General features: G+C 40.5%; 1 pseudogene; it reads right to left on the bottom strand.

The window, feature by feature from the left end:
- Nucleotides 1-4,419: 4,419 nt before the first annotated feature.
- On the bottom strand, nt 4,420-19,481 carry LOC125240778 (annotated as a pseudogene).
- Between the last annotated feature and the right edge of the window lie 860 nt (nt 19,482-20,341).

The raw sequence follows: 20,341 nt of genomic DNA, 5'->3' as shown, positions 1-20,341 counted from the left end.
TCTCTAAAGGACCGATTTTTCTAGTATAGCCACGAAGAATCCTAATCATGTACATCTTTCATTTGTGTTCGCTCACGGCCCAAATATCCATATAAAATGCGCATGGTCCTTTACAATACGTTACTCAAACGGCGAAACGTAATAGTTATTTATGAGACTGATACACAATGAGAGCCGTTAAAACACGAGTGTGTTAACCCTGCGAGTCCCAGCGACATCATATGATGTCAGTGTTACAGAAGATAAGATTCTGAGGTTCAAATGCTTGGGACTCGAAGGGTTAATACCTTTCATACATAAATAAGTTTCATACATAAATAACATCAGTTTTTTTACATTATGTTCATATTATAATAGTCTATTTAAATATGTAAGGCCTGAGTGCACCCTGATATTGGGCGGGCAGCGGGGCGATGTGTGCGACGTGCATGTCAAAAATTTAAGCTCATACAAATGTCCATGGTCGCGCGATAAACGATAAAACATCAGGCCGTCCCTATCGCACTTACAAATAACACAGTATAATAAAGAGTACTATCGTACAGTATGGCCACTCCCGCTCACCGCCGAGTGTCGCCCACCCGCGACGGGTGGTTACTTCACAGTTATGGCCTGTCAAAAATGCGACCAGGCGACCTGTCATATCTCGTTCATACAAGTAAAGGCTCGACATGTAAAGGCGGGGTCGCTACTCTTGAGAAAAATCCTCGAAAATGGATCGAAACATGTCGAACGCTATATCGACTTAACACGTGAGTACCCCGCTTAAAATATTTTTAAATAAGTATGATACGCGTTCACCCGAGCTTAGACTGTGTGCGTACGAACGCGCTTCTTTCATATATTTGATTGCCAGTGTCCGAGGTGTGCAAATACTGCAAATAGTGCGAAACGGACGGCCTGAAGTTATATCATTTATCGCGCGACCATGCTTGCCTGTTGAGTCCACGCTGCTTATAGTGGACGTGGACGCACGCTCGCCCGCCCCAACGCCCGCTCCGCTCCGAGCGTCCACTCAGGCCTTACAGCCCGGCCACGAGCCACGACATTGGTCTAAGCGCGACAGCGGTGAGCGGCGGCCATACATTGGAGCGAGACACAGCGATGGGACTTTTCATTCGCACCTATGGCGGCCGCTCACGGCGCTCACCGCTGTCGCACTTAGACCAATGTCGTGGCTGGGCCGTTAGACTTTATCTGCCTATAAAGAGAATTCTTTTCATGATTCTAGCTTAACTAAAATGTGAATACTAATATTGTATAATTCATTCTTTGTTATAAAATTGTTCATTTTCTAAGTTATTTAATTTGACTTTGTCACAAAATTCAAGATTTAACTTTGGATTTTTCACTGAATCTTTGCCTATGCCTATAAGTACAGCAGTTGGTAAGTATTTTTGTTTTTTAAGTTTTATGTACCTATAGTTGATATCTAGTCTAAGCTTGAAATAGTACATTACATCAGAGGCCGGGAAAATGAGGATTTCCGGCCAAGTGGGTATATACGGCCGAGCGAGCATGCGAGCGAGGCCGGATAGGGATACGAGGCCGGGAATCCGTTTTCACGCCGAGGCATGTATAGTGCTTTTCTCAAACATACAATGAAATAAAAAAAAAGCTCTAAAGGACAATATTTTATAAAAAAAAGTTACTTTGCAGGCCTAGGCCTAAAAAATAATATGAAATCCCTTTACAGTCCTCTCGAGTTGTTGCGCCCAAAAAGCGATACTTCCCAGCCCATTTTAAGGAACGTAAAGACAATATTTCATTGCATGTTTGAGAAAAATATATTTTAAAAAATATGTACGTTATATTCTCTCATCGTATAAAATCGCATCGCGTATAAAAAATTTAATTACTTAACTTTTTATAATAAAAAAATTCTCTTATGGGCTTACTCTTGGCCACAGACCAGCCAAAGGCAAAGACGTGGCCTACGATGGAGTGAGCTCGCCCAGAAGATGCCTGTTCACTCTTGATTTGAAGGTTAATTTTATATATAAGGTAATTTATTCTTAAATATGTAGTTTTATAAGTGATTTTATTCTAATTTCCTCAATTTTATTTGTAATTTACATGATATTGATACGTTAACGTGAATGTTTGTTATGCTTAAAATTAATTACTTAAATACACAGTGTAACATTAGGAAACCGAATAATTTTAACAGCGTATTCCTCATCATTTCAAAAGAGTAAAATGACATATAAACTTTTCTGGATTTCGCCTACTTTCTGAATTATGAGCATTTAAAAAAATAACAATTAGGTAGCTACTTATTAGTCTTATTGTTCCTCAGAACAAAACGCTGTTTTGATGGCGAAGATGCCGTTATAGGACATAATCTAAGTATCCTCGTTGATACCAATTAATATCAAAAAGTAACTAGTGACTCATTGCAAAAATAGTACATTACATCAGAGGCCGGGAAAATGAGGATTTCCGGCCAAGTGGGATAGGGATACGAGGCCGGGAATCCGTTTTCACGCCGAGGCATGTATAGTGCTTTTCTCAAACATACAATGAAATAAAAAAAAATGCTCTAAAGGACAATATTTTATAAAAAAAAGTTACTTTGCTAGGCCTAAAAAATAATATGAAATCCCTTTACAGTCCTCTCGAGTTGTTGCGCCCAAAAAGCGATACTTCCCAGCCCATTTTAAGGAACGTAAAGACAATATTTCATTGCATGTTTGAGAAAAGTTTTTTTTTTAAATATTTTATTAATTGCAAAAATAATAAAATTACAAAAAAAATTGCTGAAAATTGCTTAACGTCATATAACATTTTATCTTTATTTTGCCCTCAGAAATGCGTAGTTAGAATTAATTGTGTAATTAAATTTGGTTAGAATAAGCGAATGCGTAGTGAATCTTTCGGTGTCTTCAAGTTGAAAAAAAAAGTGAAGTTCTATAAAAATCACATGATATATCGAAGACGCGACACTTTCTTTAATCATTGACACATCCGTCCTGCTCCTCTCTAAATTCCGTTCTTTTAGGTATTTAAAAAAGTAAACTAATAATTTGTAGTAAGTTGTCACTGAGCGGTCTGTTTTTAAACTCATTCTTTGGTCAGGCAATCTTTTCATTTACCCTCAACTGTTTAAAGGCTCTCGTGCACGCTCATATTGGGCCTGCAACGGGGCGGGGCGTGCGGCGTGCATGTCAAACTTAAACAAAGGATACTATAGACTAGACAGCCAAATAATAATACCACTACCGAACGAGATGGTCACATACAAATTATAATAAGAGTGACAGAGAGCAAAATGTTATTTTTTGTGTTTGTCATAGTTTCACTTTTCCGCCGCTGCCACAAACGAGTTTGTGGCAAACAAATAAGTATGTGACTTGTCAAGCTTATTATCCGCCCAAATTACCTACGTAGGTTGTTTATGGTAAACTGTCAGCCATTTTTAAAGTACTTCTTAAATTCGCTCCATTATTCTATATCTATCCCTTACGGGTGTACGCTTACGTCAAATCTATAGTATCCTTCGTCTGTGATGTCAAACAATTGAAGCTCATACAAGTGTGCTGAGTCCGCGCTGCATAGCGTGCGCAGGGGCCACCCCGTCCCGCCAAAGCGATCGCTCCGAGCGTGCCCTGAGTGCACCTAACACTTACGAGAGTAGATTCTGTTTACATTTGCTTAAATACCTAAAGATCATAGAGGAATAAGTAAGGGAAGAGTTGTAACTCCATACATCAGTAAATGCGAGTTATTTGTAGTGACATCTAGCATCATCCACTACAACTAGTGTAAATTATCAGGACTGCTACTTGTCAATAGATGTCGCGACAAACGAAAAGTCTAATGCTCACCAATTTTTAGCTAATATTACAATAGTATTAATCAGTACTCTGTTTTCAATTCCTTCTGCATGTAATATAAGTTGTAAACTGGTTTAATACTACAATATCTGGGCGACCGAGCTTCGCTCGGTTCTATTTTAATATATCACGTCTTTAGATAAAAAAAAACTCTTATAAATACAAAAACAAAAAAAAAGACAAAAAACAAAAAACAAAAATTTTATTTCTGGCCGGGATTCGAAACCCTTACACCTACGATCTATCTGCATACATTAGACCGACCTCGTACGACTGAGCTAAGCGGAATCGATGCGCGCGCGGCGAAATTAACGACCATATTTTACGTTTACTACCGCGAAAGAAAAACTCATGAAAACTCGAAAATTCGCGTTTTCCGGGATTTAAGACTACGCTAGATCGATTTTTCACCCCCGAAAACCCCCACATAACAAATTTCGGCGAAATCGTTAGAGCGGTTTCCGAGATCGTCGGTATATATAAATAAATAAATATATAAATAAATAAATAAATATACAAGAATTGCTCGTTTAAAAGTATAAGATTTTTGGCAGACGCAACACTGTTGGCGCCTAGTGTCGAGTAGTGGTACTGATAATTTACGCTATTTGACGCGTGATTGACGCGTGAGTGACGCTAGATGTCACTACAAATAACTTGCATTTATTGATGTATGAAGTTACAACTCCCTTACTTATTCCTCTGTGCTAAAGATCTTAGATTATAACTTGAATCACGTGTACTTCTCCTTAAGCTCTCTCCTCAATATCTTCCCAGTGGCACTCTTCGGCAAACTATCCACAAACTGCACGTCACTGATCCTCTTATACTCCGCTACCTCTCTTTCACATAGCCGCTTATGTCTCCCGGCTGCGCCTGGTGTCCTTTCTTTAGGACGATAAAGGCCTTGGGCGCTTCTCCGTGGGTTTTGTGGGGTATGCCGATGACGGCTGCGTCGGCGACGGAGGGGTGGTCGCGGAGAACAGCTTCGAGCTCTGCTGGGGGCACTTGGAAGCCTTTGACCTGGTGAGGACAATAATTTCAAGTGAAATAGGTATACCTATTTGGGATCACGGTCTGGTTTGGAAAAATAGGTAAGTCTTTTTGCAAAAAAATCATTTTAGGCACAAGCTTTTATCGCCGACTATACAGTCATCTACTGCTCTCCGAGACGTTTCTAAAAACCCCTTACTCGATGGCGTACGACGTTTCATAACAGAGTTCCCATTACCACCTTTCTGCTTCATCTTCAGATCAGCTCCATGATACCATAATATTGCATTGTCACGTGATTTACATGTGTGCAAAATTTCAGCCCCGCTGTACCTTAAGTGGTAAAAGGCAAGTATGTAAAAGTCAGTACTTACCTTGATAAGTTCCTTATGTCTGTCAGCAATAGTGACTATGCCCAGCTAAGTCCCCTGTTCTGAACCAACCGTCTTCTGTGAAGGCTTCCTTGTTCGCTTTCTCGTTGCTCTTATATAAGTTTCTAAATATAATCACATACTAACCTTGACTAATAACCACAGTATACTATAGAGTACTATCGTACTTCCTCAAGTCCATCAGCATTTCACTAAGCTTCTTTCTCAAGTAAATAGACAGTACCTTGAGTCTGTCAGCAATAGTAACTATGTCTTGCTTGTCCGCCACAGCCAACTCTAGTCCTAACAGGGTCCTGCTGCCATCTACTGCTAAGAAATTCCTCAATCCTTGATCTTCGCTACCCTTTCCTGATTGTTAACTTTTTACTATCCTTTGATAATAAAAGTCAGTACTTCTTCTTCTTTGTTAGGGGCTAAGTAAGGCTTCATAGCGCCTTTATGTGTCACTGCGACCATTTTTGATCTATTGTGATCGCCACCTACTACAACTCTCGATCAAGTCCTACAAATTCGAAGATTTGTAGTATCTTTTTGAAATCGAGATACCTCACATCAGTGTCGTCAGTAGGTACTTACCTTGATAAGTTCCTTAAGTCTGTCAGCAATAGTGACTATGCCCTGCTCGTCAGCGACAGCTAAATCCCCTGTCCTGAACCATCCGTCTTCTGTGAAGGCTTCCTTGTTCGCTTTCTCGTTGTCCTTGTAACCTCTCATGACTTGAGGGCCTCGGACTAGGAGCTCGCCTTTCTGTGAATATTGTTTATTAGGTATGTATACAATAACGTAATCACAAAATTAAAATTTTGAAAAAAACCCCAACCGCGACATACTTAGTAGACCGATTTTTATGTAACATGGCTAAGAACACTCCCGACTAACTCAGCTTTCAGGCTAAAAAAACTAAATCTAAATCGGTTCATCCGTTCGGGAGCTACGATGTCACAGATAGACACACACACACAGACAGACAGACAGACATGTCAAACTTATAACACCCCGTCGTTTTTGCGTCGGGGGTTAAAAATATGAAAGGGCATTTCAAAATACGAGTTGGCAACACTGAGTGTTAAACGTTTAACGCTGTCACTGGAAGTCACGGTAGAAGTGTCACTTCAATAAAGGTGAGTGTGCACGGCAAAACGTCCCACTTAGTCGATTGCTATAAAGCCGCTTTGTCAGTTTATTCATATAAAGATACAAGTAAATCTCGCCTTAATGGTAACCGACAGAGTGGGACGTTTTACTAAACACACTCACAAAGGTAGGTAAACAGCAGGCGGTTTTACGCTAAACAGTAATCATTTTACAGACACAATAGTAGTTTCAAATTAGGCTGTAAAATTTGAAGGAAAAGGAAAGTTTAAGCAAATAAACGCTAGTAAAATAACTAAAATAAGTGTTTTGACACTCACCTCATTAGGTCCCATGATCTTCAGGGTGTTGGGGTCCACGACCTTAAGGTCGGTGTTGGGCAGAGGCAGCCCGACACACGAGTAGTTTTCTAAGGCTTTAGGGGTCATTGTGACCACGGGCGAGGTCTCAGTGAGACCGTAGCCCTGCCTGAAGTCCATTTTCCTCTGCAAATATACAAAATAAAAATAATCTTTATTTACATGAACATCATCCTCCTTCCGTTATCCCAGCATTTTGCTACGGCTCATGGGAGCCTGGGGTTCGTTTTGACAACTAATCCCAAGATTTGGCGTAGGTATATGTATATAGGAGTATTTTACGAAAGCGACTGCCATTTGACCTTCCAACCCGAAAGGTAAACTAGACCTTATTGGAATTAGTCCGGTTTCCTCACGATGTTTTCCTTCACCGAAAAGCGACTGGCAAATATCTAATGACATTTCGCACATAAATTCCGAAAAACTCATTGGTGCGAGCCGGGGTTTGAACCCGCGACCTCCGGAACGAAAGTCGCATGTACTTACCGCTAAAGTGCTGTCACCAAATAGGGCCCATTATAATCAAGGTTGGATAGAAACTTTAGTAAATCTTTTTTCCTATTTCAGGAGGGAGATACTGCTTCGAAACGTCTACCCGGCATCAAAACGCTCACTCAAAAGTGACCACCGGACAAACAACAAAATCTGATACTTTCTGGATTCCATCGAGTAAGGACTTTTAAGACGCTGACAGCACCCAATGGCCTTGACGCTAGCGTACACTGTCTAATCGTATGGGAGTAAGTGAGAGCGCGATGTCACTAAAAAGAGGGCGGACTGTACGAAAAGTGCGGAAAAATATTAAAATAAAATAGAAAGATGCATTATTTGTGCCAAATGTTTCGTTAGTGTTTTAGATATGTATATATGTGTTATTATAATATTAACTAAAGACAACTAAGTGAATAATTGAACGACACACAACCGTTTAATGACGAACTCGAGACCAATCTTTGCAATTTTTTTCTATCGAGCCGATTTCATTAAATCGTGTATCGAGTACGGCTATGTTCTTTGAAATATAATGAATATTAACATATAATTTACTTGCCTTACTAAAACTAATAGTTTGTCTTAAAAAACTGCGCAAGTAACATCAATTTTACGCAATTGGGTGTTGTCAGCCCCTTAACCATAGAGGAATAAGTAAGGGAAGAGTTGTAACTCCATACATCAGTAAATGCAAGTTATTTGAAGTGACATCTAGCGACAATCACACGTCAATCATGCGTCAAATAGCGTAAATGATCAGTACCACTACTCGATACTAGATGCCACCAGCGCTGCGTTGCTAAAAATGTAATATCAAAACAGTTTATAACTTATATTTCAAGCAGAAGGAATTGAAAACAGAGCACTGATTAATACTATTGTAATATTAGCTAAAAATTGTTGAGCATTAGACTTTTTGTTCGTCGCGACATCTATTGACAAGTAGCAGTACTGATAATTTACGCTAATTGACGCGTGATTGATGAGTGGATGAGCTAGATGTCACAACTCTTCCCTTGCTTATTCCTCTATGCTTTTAACTTATAAGGCCGTATATCAGGGTCATCTTTTTTGCCATAGCAAAGACATATGTAACTCCGTATAGACAGACAAAGTCTAAGAAAAACACGTACCTCAAAACCATAATGAAAAAGGTATGGTGGCCAAGATGGCGTTACACCTTTGGGGAACGCTCGGCTAGATGGCGCTAGTAAAAATATTTGACATTTTAACACATATCAAGCTAAGAATATGGGCCAAATTGTCCAAACTGAGGTTCAAAAGTTTTAAGCCTGTGTCGAGATATGGCAGTCTGTGCACTGTGATTACACATTTTACTTTGACAGTAACTCTCGGGCCACTTGCACCAATGAAAATGGAGGATTAACCCTCGCGTTAACCCACCATTTTATATGGAATTTGAGAGATGACAGCCCACTAACCCTGATTTAAGTGGTTGGTGCACCTGTCATCTGTCAAATTCCATATAAAATGGTGGGTTAACCCTCCATTTTCGTTGCTGCAAGTAGCCCTAAGTATAATACTCGATCCTCTTTGGTCACAGTGACTATAGTGAGGTCACATAATGACAGCGGATGGTACTCCCGATAACTCACCTCAGCTTTTTGTATCAGCCTATCTGCATCGGCGGCGGCCAAGGGGGCCGCTCCGTTGATGATGATCTCCAGGTGTTGCAGTTTCCTTGAGGAGCTGGCTGGATGCGATGCCATCATCAGTACTGGAAAACGATAGGCTGGTTGGGGAGTGTCCTTTCAAAAAGTCTTATTTTCTAGGTCTTTCATACATCGAGTGGACGCACAGACATAGGAAGATCGGGCATGCCGGGTGTTTGTATTGACATGACACTTGTAAATGATGGATAGAGGAATAAGAAAGGGAAGAACTCCATACGCCAGTAAATGTGAGTTATTTGTATATGCGTAGCTAAGTAACATCTAGCGACAATCACGCGTCAAATGGCGTGAATTATCAGTACCACTACTCGATACTAGGTGGCAACAGTGTCTCGTCTGCCAGAAATTTGATATTAGAACAGTTTACAACTTATATTACTAGCAGAAGAAATTGAAAACAGAATACTGATTAATACTATTGTAATATTAGCTAATAATTGATGAACATTATACTCTTCGTTCGTCGCGACATCTATTGACAAGTAGCAGTACTGATAATTTTCGCTAGTTGACGTGTGATTGTCGCTAGATGTCACTTAACTATGCCTATACAAATAAATAGCATTTACTGATGTTTGGAGTTAGAATTCTTCCGTTACTGATTCCTGTGGTCAGTGTTGCAATTATTGTACTTACTTATAGGAGGAGCCGTGAACAGAACGTTCGCCTTATACGTCTCCAAGGCGTCCAGAAACAGTTCCGGCTGGAATCTGAAAATGAAAATCGTTTATTGAGGCAAAACCATTACATTCAAGGGTTAAAACAGTGGTTCCCAAAAGGCATGTATCTTAGGAGCCATAACTGGTCATATGACGTCACTACATGTCTGACAGCGTTTTCGGTGGCCAAAGTTAAAAAAATATTACACACATTTTTAATCGAAAATACGTAGCCACCATACACTTTTAATACCCAAAATCTATAAAAATTGGTTTCTTATGTTAAATACTACAGGAAACAATCATTTCTTGTGCCAAATTCGATAAGAGTCTAGTAGCCTATTTAACTAACTAATCTGTATGTTTGTGTGTGCATGTATGTATGACCTGGCGAGGGTCACCAGCTTGATGCCCTGGGACAGCTTGTGGAACATGATCACCTCCGCCCCATAGATATGGAAGAAGGGCAGCACTGACATCACAGAGTCTTGGTGAGATGCTGAAACATAAAAAAATCTTTAACATATTCACTACCAGACAAAAAATGACGCACTGTGTCAGAAACTGGGCGTATCATAGAGGAATAAGTAAGGGACGAGTTGTAACTCCATACATCAGTAAATGCGGGTTATTTGTATAGGCATAGTTAAGTGACATCTAGCGACAATCACGCGTCAAATAGCGTGAATTATCAGTACCACTACTCGATACTAGGTGGCGACAGTGTCTCGTCGGCCAAAAATTTAATATTAGAACAGTTTACAACGTATATTACAAGCAGAAGGAATTGAAAACAGAATACTGATTAATACTATTGTAATATTAGCTAAAAATTGGTGAGCATTAGACTCTTCGTCCGTCGCGACATCTACTGACAAGTAGCAGTACTGATAATTTACGCTAGTTGACGCGTCATTGACGCGCGATAGTCGATAGATGTCACTTAACTACGCCTATACAACTCTTCCCTTACTTATTCATCTACGGTATAAATATACAAGCATTCTCGTCACTGTGTTAAGAAACAAAGTGGAATCTTTGACTACACTGACATCTAATTGGTTAGTAACTTACTTACCTGTGGTATCATTATGCGTCTTTATCACCGGATCGTTGATCTGCACCATATTGGCCACTAGATTCTCATTCGTCAGTTCCACACCCTTAGGCACTCCAGTAGTACCACTAGAATACGGCAGAAAACAGACATCTTTAGCCGTCCTCCTTACTTCTTTTAGGCACGACAAGTCTATATTCTCAGTCAGTTCGTTGAAGACTATTGTTCCTTCTGGAGTCGAAACATCATCGGTTTTGACTACGATTATTGGTAGGTTTAGTTTAGCCATTTTTAGGGCGTTTTTGACAATGTCTACTGTTTCTGGGAGAGTGACGATGATTTTGGCTTTGGAGAGTAGTAATTGTCGTTGGACTTCGTCTGAAATGGAAAATAAAAGTTTCAAGGTTACATATTTTATTAACGGAAAAATTCACACCTCCGGCAGGACTCGAACCTGCGACTTCTGGCTTTGCCGGAGCCATAATATAATATGTAATATCGCTCGCAGACGTTTCTGCATGATAAAAAACAAAGTTTAAATTTTTATACTTTATAGTAAATAATGGGTTAAGTCTTTTTACAAACATCGTACCCACAGATGATATTGAATACGCCGGTCGCGAATTCTTTAAACCTGGGGCCCATTTCATGAAATTACAAGTTGCAATGAGGAGGCACAGTAACATTTTATCCCGACAGGCGGCGCCTCATTGCGCAATACACGCGCCTCATTTCCATGCCTACATGCGAACGACCAACGAATCGTGTCATCATCAGGCACGCACACAACGACAAATATTAGCTCAATGAGCTGACAACTACGACACATCCGCCGGCAGCTTGTCCGCTCTCTAAAATTATAATAGTAAGGAAAATACACTTACGTGCAGTATAAATAGGGTTAATACTAGTAATAATAGCACCAGCGCCCAATACCCCTAAAGCCACAAGGGGATAGTCGGGCACATTCGGCAGCATCACCGCGACAGTGTCGCCATCTCTTATTTGTAGCTTAGTTCGCAAGTTGGCGGAGAATGCTGATGAGAGTTTGTAGCCTTGGGAGTATGTGTAGCCCCGCCCTGTCGAGCCGCAGACCTGGAAATACCATTTGCTACATTTTTTCTCCGTGCAAAATATTTTTTTAGAAACTTTAGAAACAGTGTCCAGATAGAATCCACGAAGTTTTACCTCTCTGCAGTACAAAGAGGTAAATTTTGGGTCGTGGTTTGTGGTAGGCCCTCTGTGATGGGTTTTAGATGATCCCAGGTATTAGGCATTTTTTCAAGAAAAATCCAAAAAACTTACCCCCTTATTCATAACCGTTCACTAAAGTTATCAATATCAAGCCGATAAAGTTCGTTTGTCCCTTCCCGACGTATTGGTGTGATAGAAAGGGACAAACGAACTTTATCGGCTTGATAGCTTTAGTTAACGTTTATGAATAAGGGGGTTAATGTTTTTCCTACCTTATAAAAAATATTATTGATGGTTCTTCTCGCGAAAATGCCCATTGGCAACGTGCGTGACAGAGTCGCGCTGAATTTCCTAAACGACAACCGACATTAATGCTAGCGGCGGTCGTTGGAACTAATTTGACATTATACAATTTAATATGGAATCTTTTCCATAAAGCCGACGTAATGAGGGCATCACTAAATAGTCATGTACGCAGCAAATAAGTAAGGCCCACAGACCTATATAATTAAACTTCGTATAGACGGCCATGGTCTAAGAAAAAAAAGTACCTCAAAGCCATAGAGAAAAAGGTATGGTGGCCAAGATGGCGTTACACCTTTGAGGAACGCTCGGCTAGATGGCGCTAATATTAATATTTGACATTTTAACACATATCAAGCTAACAATATGGGCCAAATTGTCAAAACTGAGGTTCAAAAGTTTTAAGCTTGTGTCGAGAGATGGCAGTCTATGCACTGTGATTACACATTTTACTTTGACAGTAACTCTCTATAATACTCGATCCTCTTTGGTAAGGCCTAAAATTTGTTGAGTCTAGTCTACATGACAAAAATATCTTTACAAAGATTTTGAATTACTTTGCCAAAATAACAAAGAGAGTTAAACGAAAAGTTAATTTCAGTTACAAATGATACAAACATACTATGCACTTATAAATAGACAAAAACAACGAAAGTACAGTGTGTAACAAAGATTGGGAATCCATAAAAATTCCAAACCAATTAATGAATGCTCAGACAAGCTCGTCAGGAAAGAAAATATTGGCTGTTGTTAATGTTGTTATCTACCCACTGAATAAAAAAAGAAACTGATAGCGTCACAGTTACTAATTAAGTTCAGCACTTACATAATGTAGGTATGTAGGGTGGCGCCTGTGACAAGACCAAAAAAAATAACATACTTTATTTACAAGGCCATACACGACGTACTGACTATTAGCATGACAAATACGAACGTTTCTGGAAAAATACGAAGGAAAAGCTTTTCCCATTAACATCTGTATCAATTTTCCTTCAAACGATTAGCTTTTATCACTGCTATCTGTCAATAGATGTCGCTACTAACACTTGCGTAACAACAAGTATTGCGTAACAATTTGCTGCATTTTATTGTTTTATTCATATCTCGGTTCCTGCGAGTTATCTAAGGTAGGTGCCATACAATGAATCATTACTACAATTAAGAGCTTTAAAATGAGATATGTCTCAACAGTATCCCAGCAATTCCCGAATAGTTTGTACATTTGGATCACGTCTCCGATTTTGATAAAAAAATGGTAGGCTGATAGAGTCCATGGATGCTGAGCAAGATCCACTAGGTTTCCCAAAATGTCCTAGGTTGTTTGCATGACACTTTCCTTTTTTGTTACCGAAAATTTATAGAAATCTGGTAAAATCGGAGACGTGATCCAAATGTACAAACTATTTAGGAGTTGTTCATCCATGGGACACCATACAAAAGTGCCCATTGTTTACTCACCGCCAGCGTTCGATCCGCCCATTTCTCCAGATTCTGCCAAATGTATTCGTGCACCGTGCAATTCGGGACCTCTATAGGCTTCAGTGGTGACTTTATGATGCCTTCTTTCGTCCACGGCGTCCCACTGAGCCTTCTCATGCTGTAGGGGTAATTCTTGGTGGCCAGTATCCGGTGAGCCATGAAGAAACATTTTGACGCCATGGTTGACTGTTTAAATGGAGTCCTTGGTTGGCTGTAATTTAAAATGTTTTCCTAAAAGGCTAGTTACAGTCTGACCAAAAAAGTAGAAATAAAAAAGTGGCAACATTGTAGTGTGTTAGCCTTTTAAATCAATAATTATGTGCAATTGTGTACTGCTACTTGTCAATAGATGTCGCGACGGACGAAGAGTCTAATGCTCACCAATTTTTAGCTAATATTACAATAGTATTAATTAGTATTCTGTTTTCATTCCTTCTGCTTATATGTATATACGGAACTTAATTATTACTTAATTTAGTTTTAATTTTAGTTTAGTTTAGCTGTTCACTTTTAGTTTAAAATAGTTTTAATTTGTTTTGTTTGTTATTTGCAGTACATTTACTTTACCCCTGTTTTATTAAATAAATACCTAGCACGAGTTAAAAGAAAAAGTTGTAAACTGTTCTAATGTTATTTTTTTGGCAGACGAGACACAGTTACCTTACCACCTAGTATCGAGTAGTGGTACTGATAATTAACGCTATTTGATGTCACTTAACTATGCCTATTATGAGGACTGCAGAAGACCGTGTGGAGTGGAGAGCTTTGGTGCGAAAAATAACGACCTCATGTGGTCGCGACCCTCAGCCATGAGGAACCGAGGAAGAAGTACAGTCTCAACATGAACCCTGTGAGGGCATAGCAATATAGGTAATGTTTAATCTTCTAATATAATATAGTCTTTAAAACTAAGTAAAATGTACTACATACTACTTATTCCTTTTTTTTTTTTTTCTTTTTAAGTAAGTATACTTATTACTTAACTAAAATAGAATTTGTAGCACGACCAAGTTTCCCACGCGTAACGCAGGTAGAAGGTTCCGCCGGCCCTTCCGATTCCAACGGTACCGCACCATTGTTTCTACATTGCGATGGCCGGCCACTGCAGATGCGCGGGTCCAGCGTCCCGTTACTCAGGAAGGAAGCGTCGCTTTCACCCACGCCGTCGGGTGGTATAAAAGCCCGCCGGGACACATCCCAAGTCAGTTGACATCCCAGTCTGCTCCTAACTAGGACCTTACTCTAGGCCTAAGATAGCTCCTTGCTAAGTACGGAGAAAGCCCGTTCCGATCACACATTGCGTAAACCCCTGCGTTTGGCGTAAGGTCGCAATTCCGATCACACACGGAGAGTCTTCTACTAGCAAGGCGTGAGCCCGGTTCGGAGTACGTCTCGTTACGTCACCTCTTTTCGGTACACCCGCTACCGTCGCGTCCATAGTCAAAGTGAAGTTCAGTGAAAGCAACAGTGTACAGTGCTAGATATACCACTCACGGCATTCGTGTTACTTAGTGTTACTAGACTACATTGTGTAAGACTATTTGTGTAAACCTGCGTGTAACTCTTGTGTTGTCTAAATAAATCCAATTGGAATCGTTGTTGTTGTTCTGTTAAGCCAGGCCTGAACCCTCACCATCTTATAAGAGTGTCGACTTATTGGGACCCTCAACTCAATTAGTCTGCGCTCGGTAAAGGGAACACCATCACCCCTTTACCGCCTGTTACAACTGGCGCCCAACTAAGTGGCCCTGGCTTCAGAACCCAAAACACGAGCACAACACAGAGCGAAGATGGCCCTCACGATGACCGAAGAACAGCTCCAGCGCATCATCGCAGCTCTGGCACCGGCAAGCAGACAAGGGTCATTCGCACGATGCAACGCAGTATACGACGGGACCGGCGAAAACGAAGCTGCAGAGACTTTTCTCGCAGCTATCAACGTGTACAAGAAAATCGAGAACATTGACGACGAGAACGCTCTCGAAGGGCTTACCCTCCTTTTAAAAGGAGACGCCGCTGTCTGGTGGGAAGGTGCCAAGTCAGACGTCAAGTCCTGGACGGATTTTGAGAATCGGCTTCGGCACGCGTTCGCCCCGAAAATACCAGCGGACATCCTGTATCAGAGGATAATAGAACTCAAGCAGGATGCGAAAACCCCCACTGAGAAGTTCGTCGCAAAGAAGAGGGCACTCATAGCCCAGCTGCCTGCACCAATCCCACCGGAGACCCATCAACTCCATATGATTTATGGTCAGCTCCACTTGAATATACGGGAAATGGTGCCAAGAAGCGCTTTCAAATCGATCGATGAACTTCTGAAACTCGCACGGAGCGCTGAAGAAATCCTATTGGAAAAGAAGACGAGCTGGGAAGAAAATGTTGCCTCAGTACCTTCAAACAATGAACGGAACACTTCAGGCCGACAACGCTGCGAGTACTGCGATAAGAACGGGCACGCCGAAGCAGATTGTCGCACAAAGAAGCGACAACAACAAGAGATGAGCTCAACTGCAGGGGGAGATGCGAGCAAGGTTGCTCCATCAGCACCGGTTGGCATCAGTTGCTACGGATGCGGCAGACCCGGCGTCGTTCGCAGCAAGTGTCCTAATTGCTGCAGAAATGCAAATCCAGGAGACCAGAGCGTCGGCCTATGTTCTTGGGCCCCAAGCGTCCCTGGTGAAATAGGGCCAAGCCCTACAAAAGTTGAATTAGGCTACACGCTAATTCCCTCAACGGAAGAAAGAAAAGAACCATTAGACAAGAATAGTCAGGAAGCTTTGAAGTTGCAGCCACGTGATCCAGCAGTGGTCATTCCAGCTCATGCTGAGCGTGCTAAACTTGCACCAAAACAAGATAGCTCTGACGTAAAGTCACAACGTCAGCTCGCATCATGCATAGTCACTCGGAATAGTGACTTTCCGGAGAAGATTAAACCTCCCCAAGATGCAGCGTTTGCGCTATATCATGAAGAGGTGGTGGCCCCTACGGAACCACCACTCCAGCCACTCAAAAACTTCAAGAAGAAGACTAAGAAGCCCAAGGGGCATGTAAAAGCAAAATCGATGGAAAAGGAGAAGTGCTACCTCGTGCTGGCTCCTCGCCGGGACGTCGTCGGATCCAGAGGGGGAGACTGTAGCACGACCAAGTTTCCCACGCGTAACGCAGGTAGAAGGTTCCGCCGGCCCTTCCGATTCCAACGGTACCGCACCATTGTTTCTACATTGCGATGGCCGGCCACTGCAGATGCGCGGGTCCAGCGTCCCGTTACTCAGGAAGGAAGCGTCGCTTTCACCCACGCCGTCGGGTGGTATAAAAGCCCGCCGGGACACATCCCAAGTCAGTTGACATCCCAGTCTGCTCCTAACTAGGACCTTACTCTAGGCCTAAGATAGCTCCTTGCTAAGTACGGAGAAAGCCCGTTCCGATCACACATTGCGTAAACCCCTGCGTTTGGCGTAAGGTCGCAATTCCGATCACACACGGAGAGTCTTCTACTAGCAAGGCGTGAGCCCGGTTCGGAGTACGTCTCGTTACGTCACCTCTTTTCGGTACACCCGCTACCGTCGCGTCCATAGTCAAAGTGAAGTTCAGTGAAAGCAACAGTGTACAGTGCTAGATATACCACTCACGGCATTCGTGTTACTTAGTGTTACTAGACTACATTGTGTAAGACTATTTGTGTAAACCTGCGTGTAACTCTTGTGTTGTCTAAATAAATCCAATTGGAATCGTTGTTGTTGTTCTGTTAAGCCAGGCCTGAACCCTCACCATCTTATAAGAGTGTCGACTTATTGGGACCCTCAACTCAATTAGTCTGCGCTCGGTAAAGAATTCTATTTTTCATTTAAAAATTCTTGAACACAATAATAGGCTTTACTAATTAAATATTGTTTCAATTTATATTTAAATCTGTTTATATTAGTTTCTACCTTTGGGATTTTGTTAAAAATATTTACTGACATGCCGAATGGACCAGAGTGGACCATTTTTAACCGACTTCAAAAAAGGAGGAGGTTCTGACTTTCGACTTCGACTGAATGTTTTTTTTTTTTTTGTATGTATGTTATTCGATATCTCCGAGAATCATGGACCGATTTTCAAATTTTTTTTTTCATTCGATCAGGTATAACCCCGAGATGGTCCCATTGGCACCAAGTCGGGGCCTGATGATGGGATCTTGGAGAAATCGAGGGAACTCCTCAAATGTTATAGGCACATGTAATGTTTCTAGTGTATTTTTCAAAGGTACACCAGTATTTACGCCTGATGGTGATAACTTTATGTGGCTGAGCTGATGATGGAAGGTCAACTCCTCAATGGTTAGGAGTTAAAGGATAATTCTTTCACTACCGTACATATATTCGGACTGATACATAAAATATCAATAGGAACCACTAAAAATCAACAAATAAATAAACTTTTTAACAAAAAATAAAACCGCCTTCAAAAATGAGCGCGTTACAAAACACGGAGAAACTAAAAAGCAAAAAATAATAAACCTTTGAATTCAGATTTCTTATCGGATTGCAATAATCTAAACATCCAAATTATAAACAAATCAATTATTTTTGGAGTCGGTACCAGCCTGCGTATGGTTGGGTGGTCCAAACAGGAATAGCAAGGCGATGAACAGGTCTGGTACCGACTACAAAAGTAATTGATTTGTTTATAATTTGGATGTTTAGATTATTGCAATCGATAAGAAATCTGAATTCAAAGGTTTATTATTTTTTGCTTTTTAGTTTCTCCGTGTTTTGTAACGCGCTCATTTTTCATGTCTGAGTTTGGACGGGCTAATCTAGTATCAGGACGTAAATTTGATGGACGAGAGTACTGCGGGAAAAGGGAAATATTATTTTTAACGAAAGTGCTTATTTTTAATATATACATCGACGGAAGAGTTAAAATGTTATGTTATTTATGTATTTAAGTATGTATATCGTCGCTTAGCACCCATAGTACAAGGTTTGCTTAGTTTGGGGCTAAGTTGATCTGTGTAAGGTGTCCCCAATATTTATTATATTATTATTATTTTATAGGTTAGTTACTCAATAGTTCCTACGTTCATATTAGTACCTACCTGTCCTGCTTGTGAATGAGAATGGCATATCGTCACTACTTTTAAAAAATCTCGTATCTCACGCTGTTCCTCAAAGTTAAAACGCCTTAGGTGGATAACATATTCAAGGTTCAAGGTCTAGCTTGTTGCTATTTATACTTTTATACCTAAGTGAGATTCTATCATTTGCTCTGTGTTACTATTTAGCTGCTGATATCGTAGTTAACTGTTGGTTACCTAGATAAATAAATTAATAATAAGAAGAGGCAGGTTCAAAACTTAATCTTTAATTGCGTTTAGGTAAAGGAAAATAGGTACCTACTACACATAATTTTTGCTTCAATGTAGATTTTAGACTGTAAATTTAGTGAATACCTAAAGGTAGTTAGTTACATATTTTTGTATTAAAAAATGAAGTTAGTTTTGCCGATTAAATTATGTTCCTAATGCCAATAACCGACCAAAGTTTATAACCGGTTATGGTTTCGGTTTTGCCCGAAAAATAACCGAGAAACGGTTATAATCGGTTACGGTTATTTTTAAAAAAGTTTGCAATCAAAACGTAAATAAAGGTATAGGGTTAGGTCATGTATGTGTAGGTGTGGTGTGGTAGGTAACTTGCCTCAGTGATATCTGTAAGCGGGTGCTGATGCGGAGAAGAATAATGCACTAAAAGTCATTTTACTCACCGATTTATTGTATGTTACCACAACAACACACGGAAGCACTCAGCAGTCAGCACATATACAGTGGCACAAGATAATTATTTATCGTACATTGCAAGCGGAATCTAGTTTGGCTTTGTAGCACGCGTCTCGTGGCAAGGACTGTGGAGTGTACTGACTGCGCCGCGCAGTGCGCGGGCGGCCGGCGGCCGGCGCCGCGTCCAATCATATGTCATACAACCAATACATCGCTGGTTGCGCTGCAGCAGGCGGCCGACTATTTGACCGTACCGAGCGGCGCAGCGCTTACAGCGGCACGGACTATGGATGCCGGGACAAAGTGCACACAACTTGATATTTACGATATTTAACAACAAACTGAACAAACATGGTTCGCTCTGTACGCGAATCATTTTGTTAATTTTCATATTTTTATATTGAGTTTTCTCATTTAAATTAGCTATTTTTTTGTAGACGTACCTATTATAATAAAATCTTAATATGACTTATAGCTGATTACACACATAAATTATTAGGTATACTTACTTGAAATTAATTTGTGCAATTTATACATGATAAATTACAATTATACGTAATTATGGACAAGGCCAATCAGACCGCACACAAGCAAGCGTTACGGTATAATTTAATAAAAATTACTTAACACATAATTTTAAAAGTTTCTGATAAATTGCTATAAGAGTTAAGTATAGAAAAAAATAACAAAATGACAAATATTGAACTCGGAGACTAAAATAGTTATTTGTTATACAAGGGGGCAAAGTTGTATTTTAACGCCGAGTGTGGAATTGAAAAACGAGCAAGTGAAAGGATTCTTCAGTTGAACCACGAGCGAAGCGAGTGGTTCGAGAATAGAATCCTGAACTTGCGAGTTTTTTAACACACGAGAAGTAAAATACATTTGCACCCGAGTGTAACACAAAACTATTCCTCACTATAGCAGCGTTTTACCTTACAATAAAACGCATATTAAGCGAAATACCTTATTTGAAGCCTATTTAATATATTGAGACAGCGATACTGCTTGTAGATGCGTAGCGGTTCAC

The sequence above is a fragment of the Leguminivora glycinivorella genome, chromosome Z, assembly GCF_023078275.1.
Source record: "Leguminivora glycinivorella isolate SPB_JAAS2020 chromosome Z, LegGlyc_1.1, whole genome shotgun sequence".
Lineage (NCBI taxonomy): Eukaryota > Metazoa > Arthropoda > Insecta > Lepidoptera > Tortricidae > Leguminivora > Leguminivora glycinivorella.
Note: the sequence above shows the minus strand (reverse complement) of the source record. Positions and strands in the feature narration are given on the sequence as shown.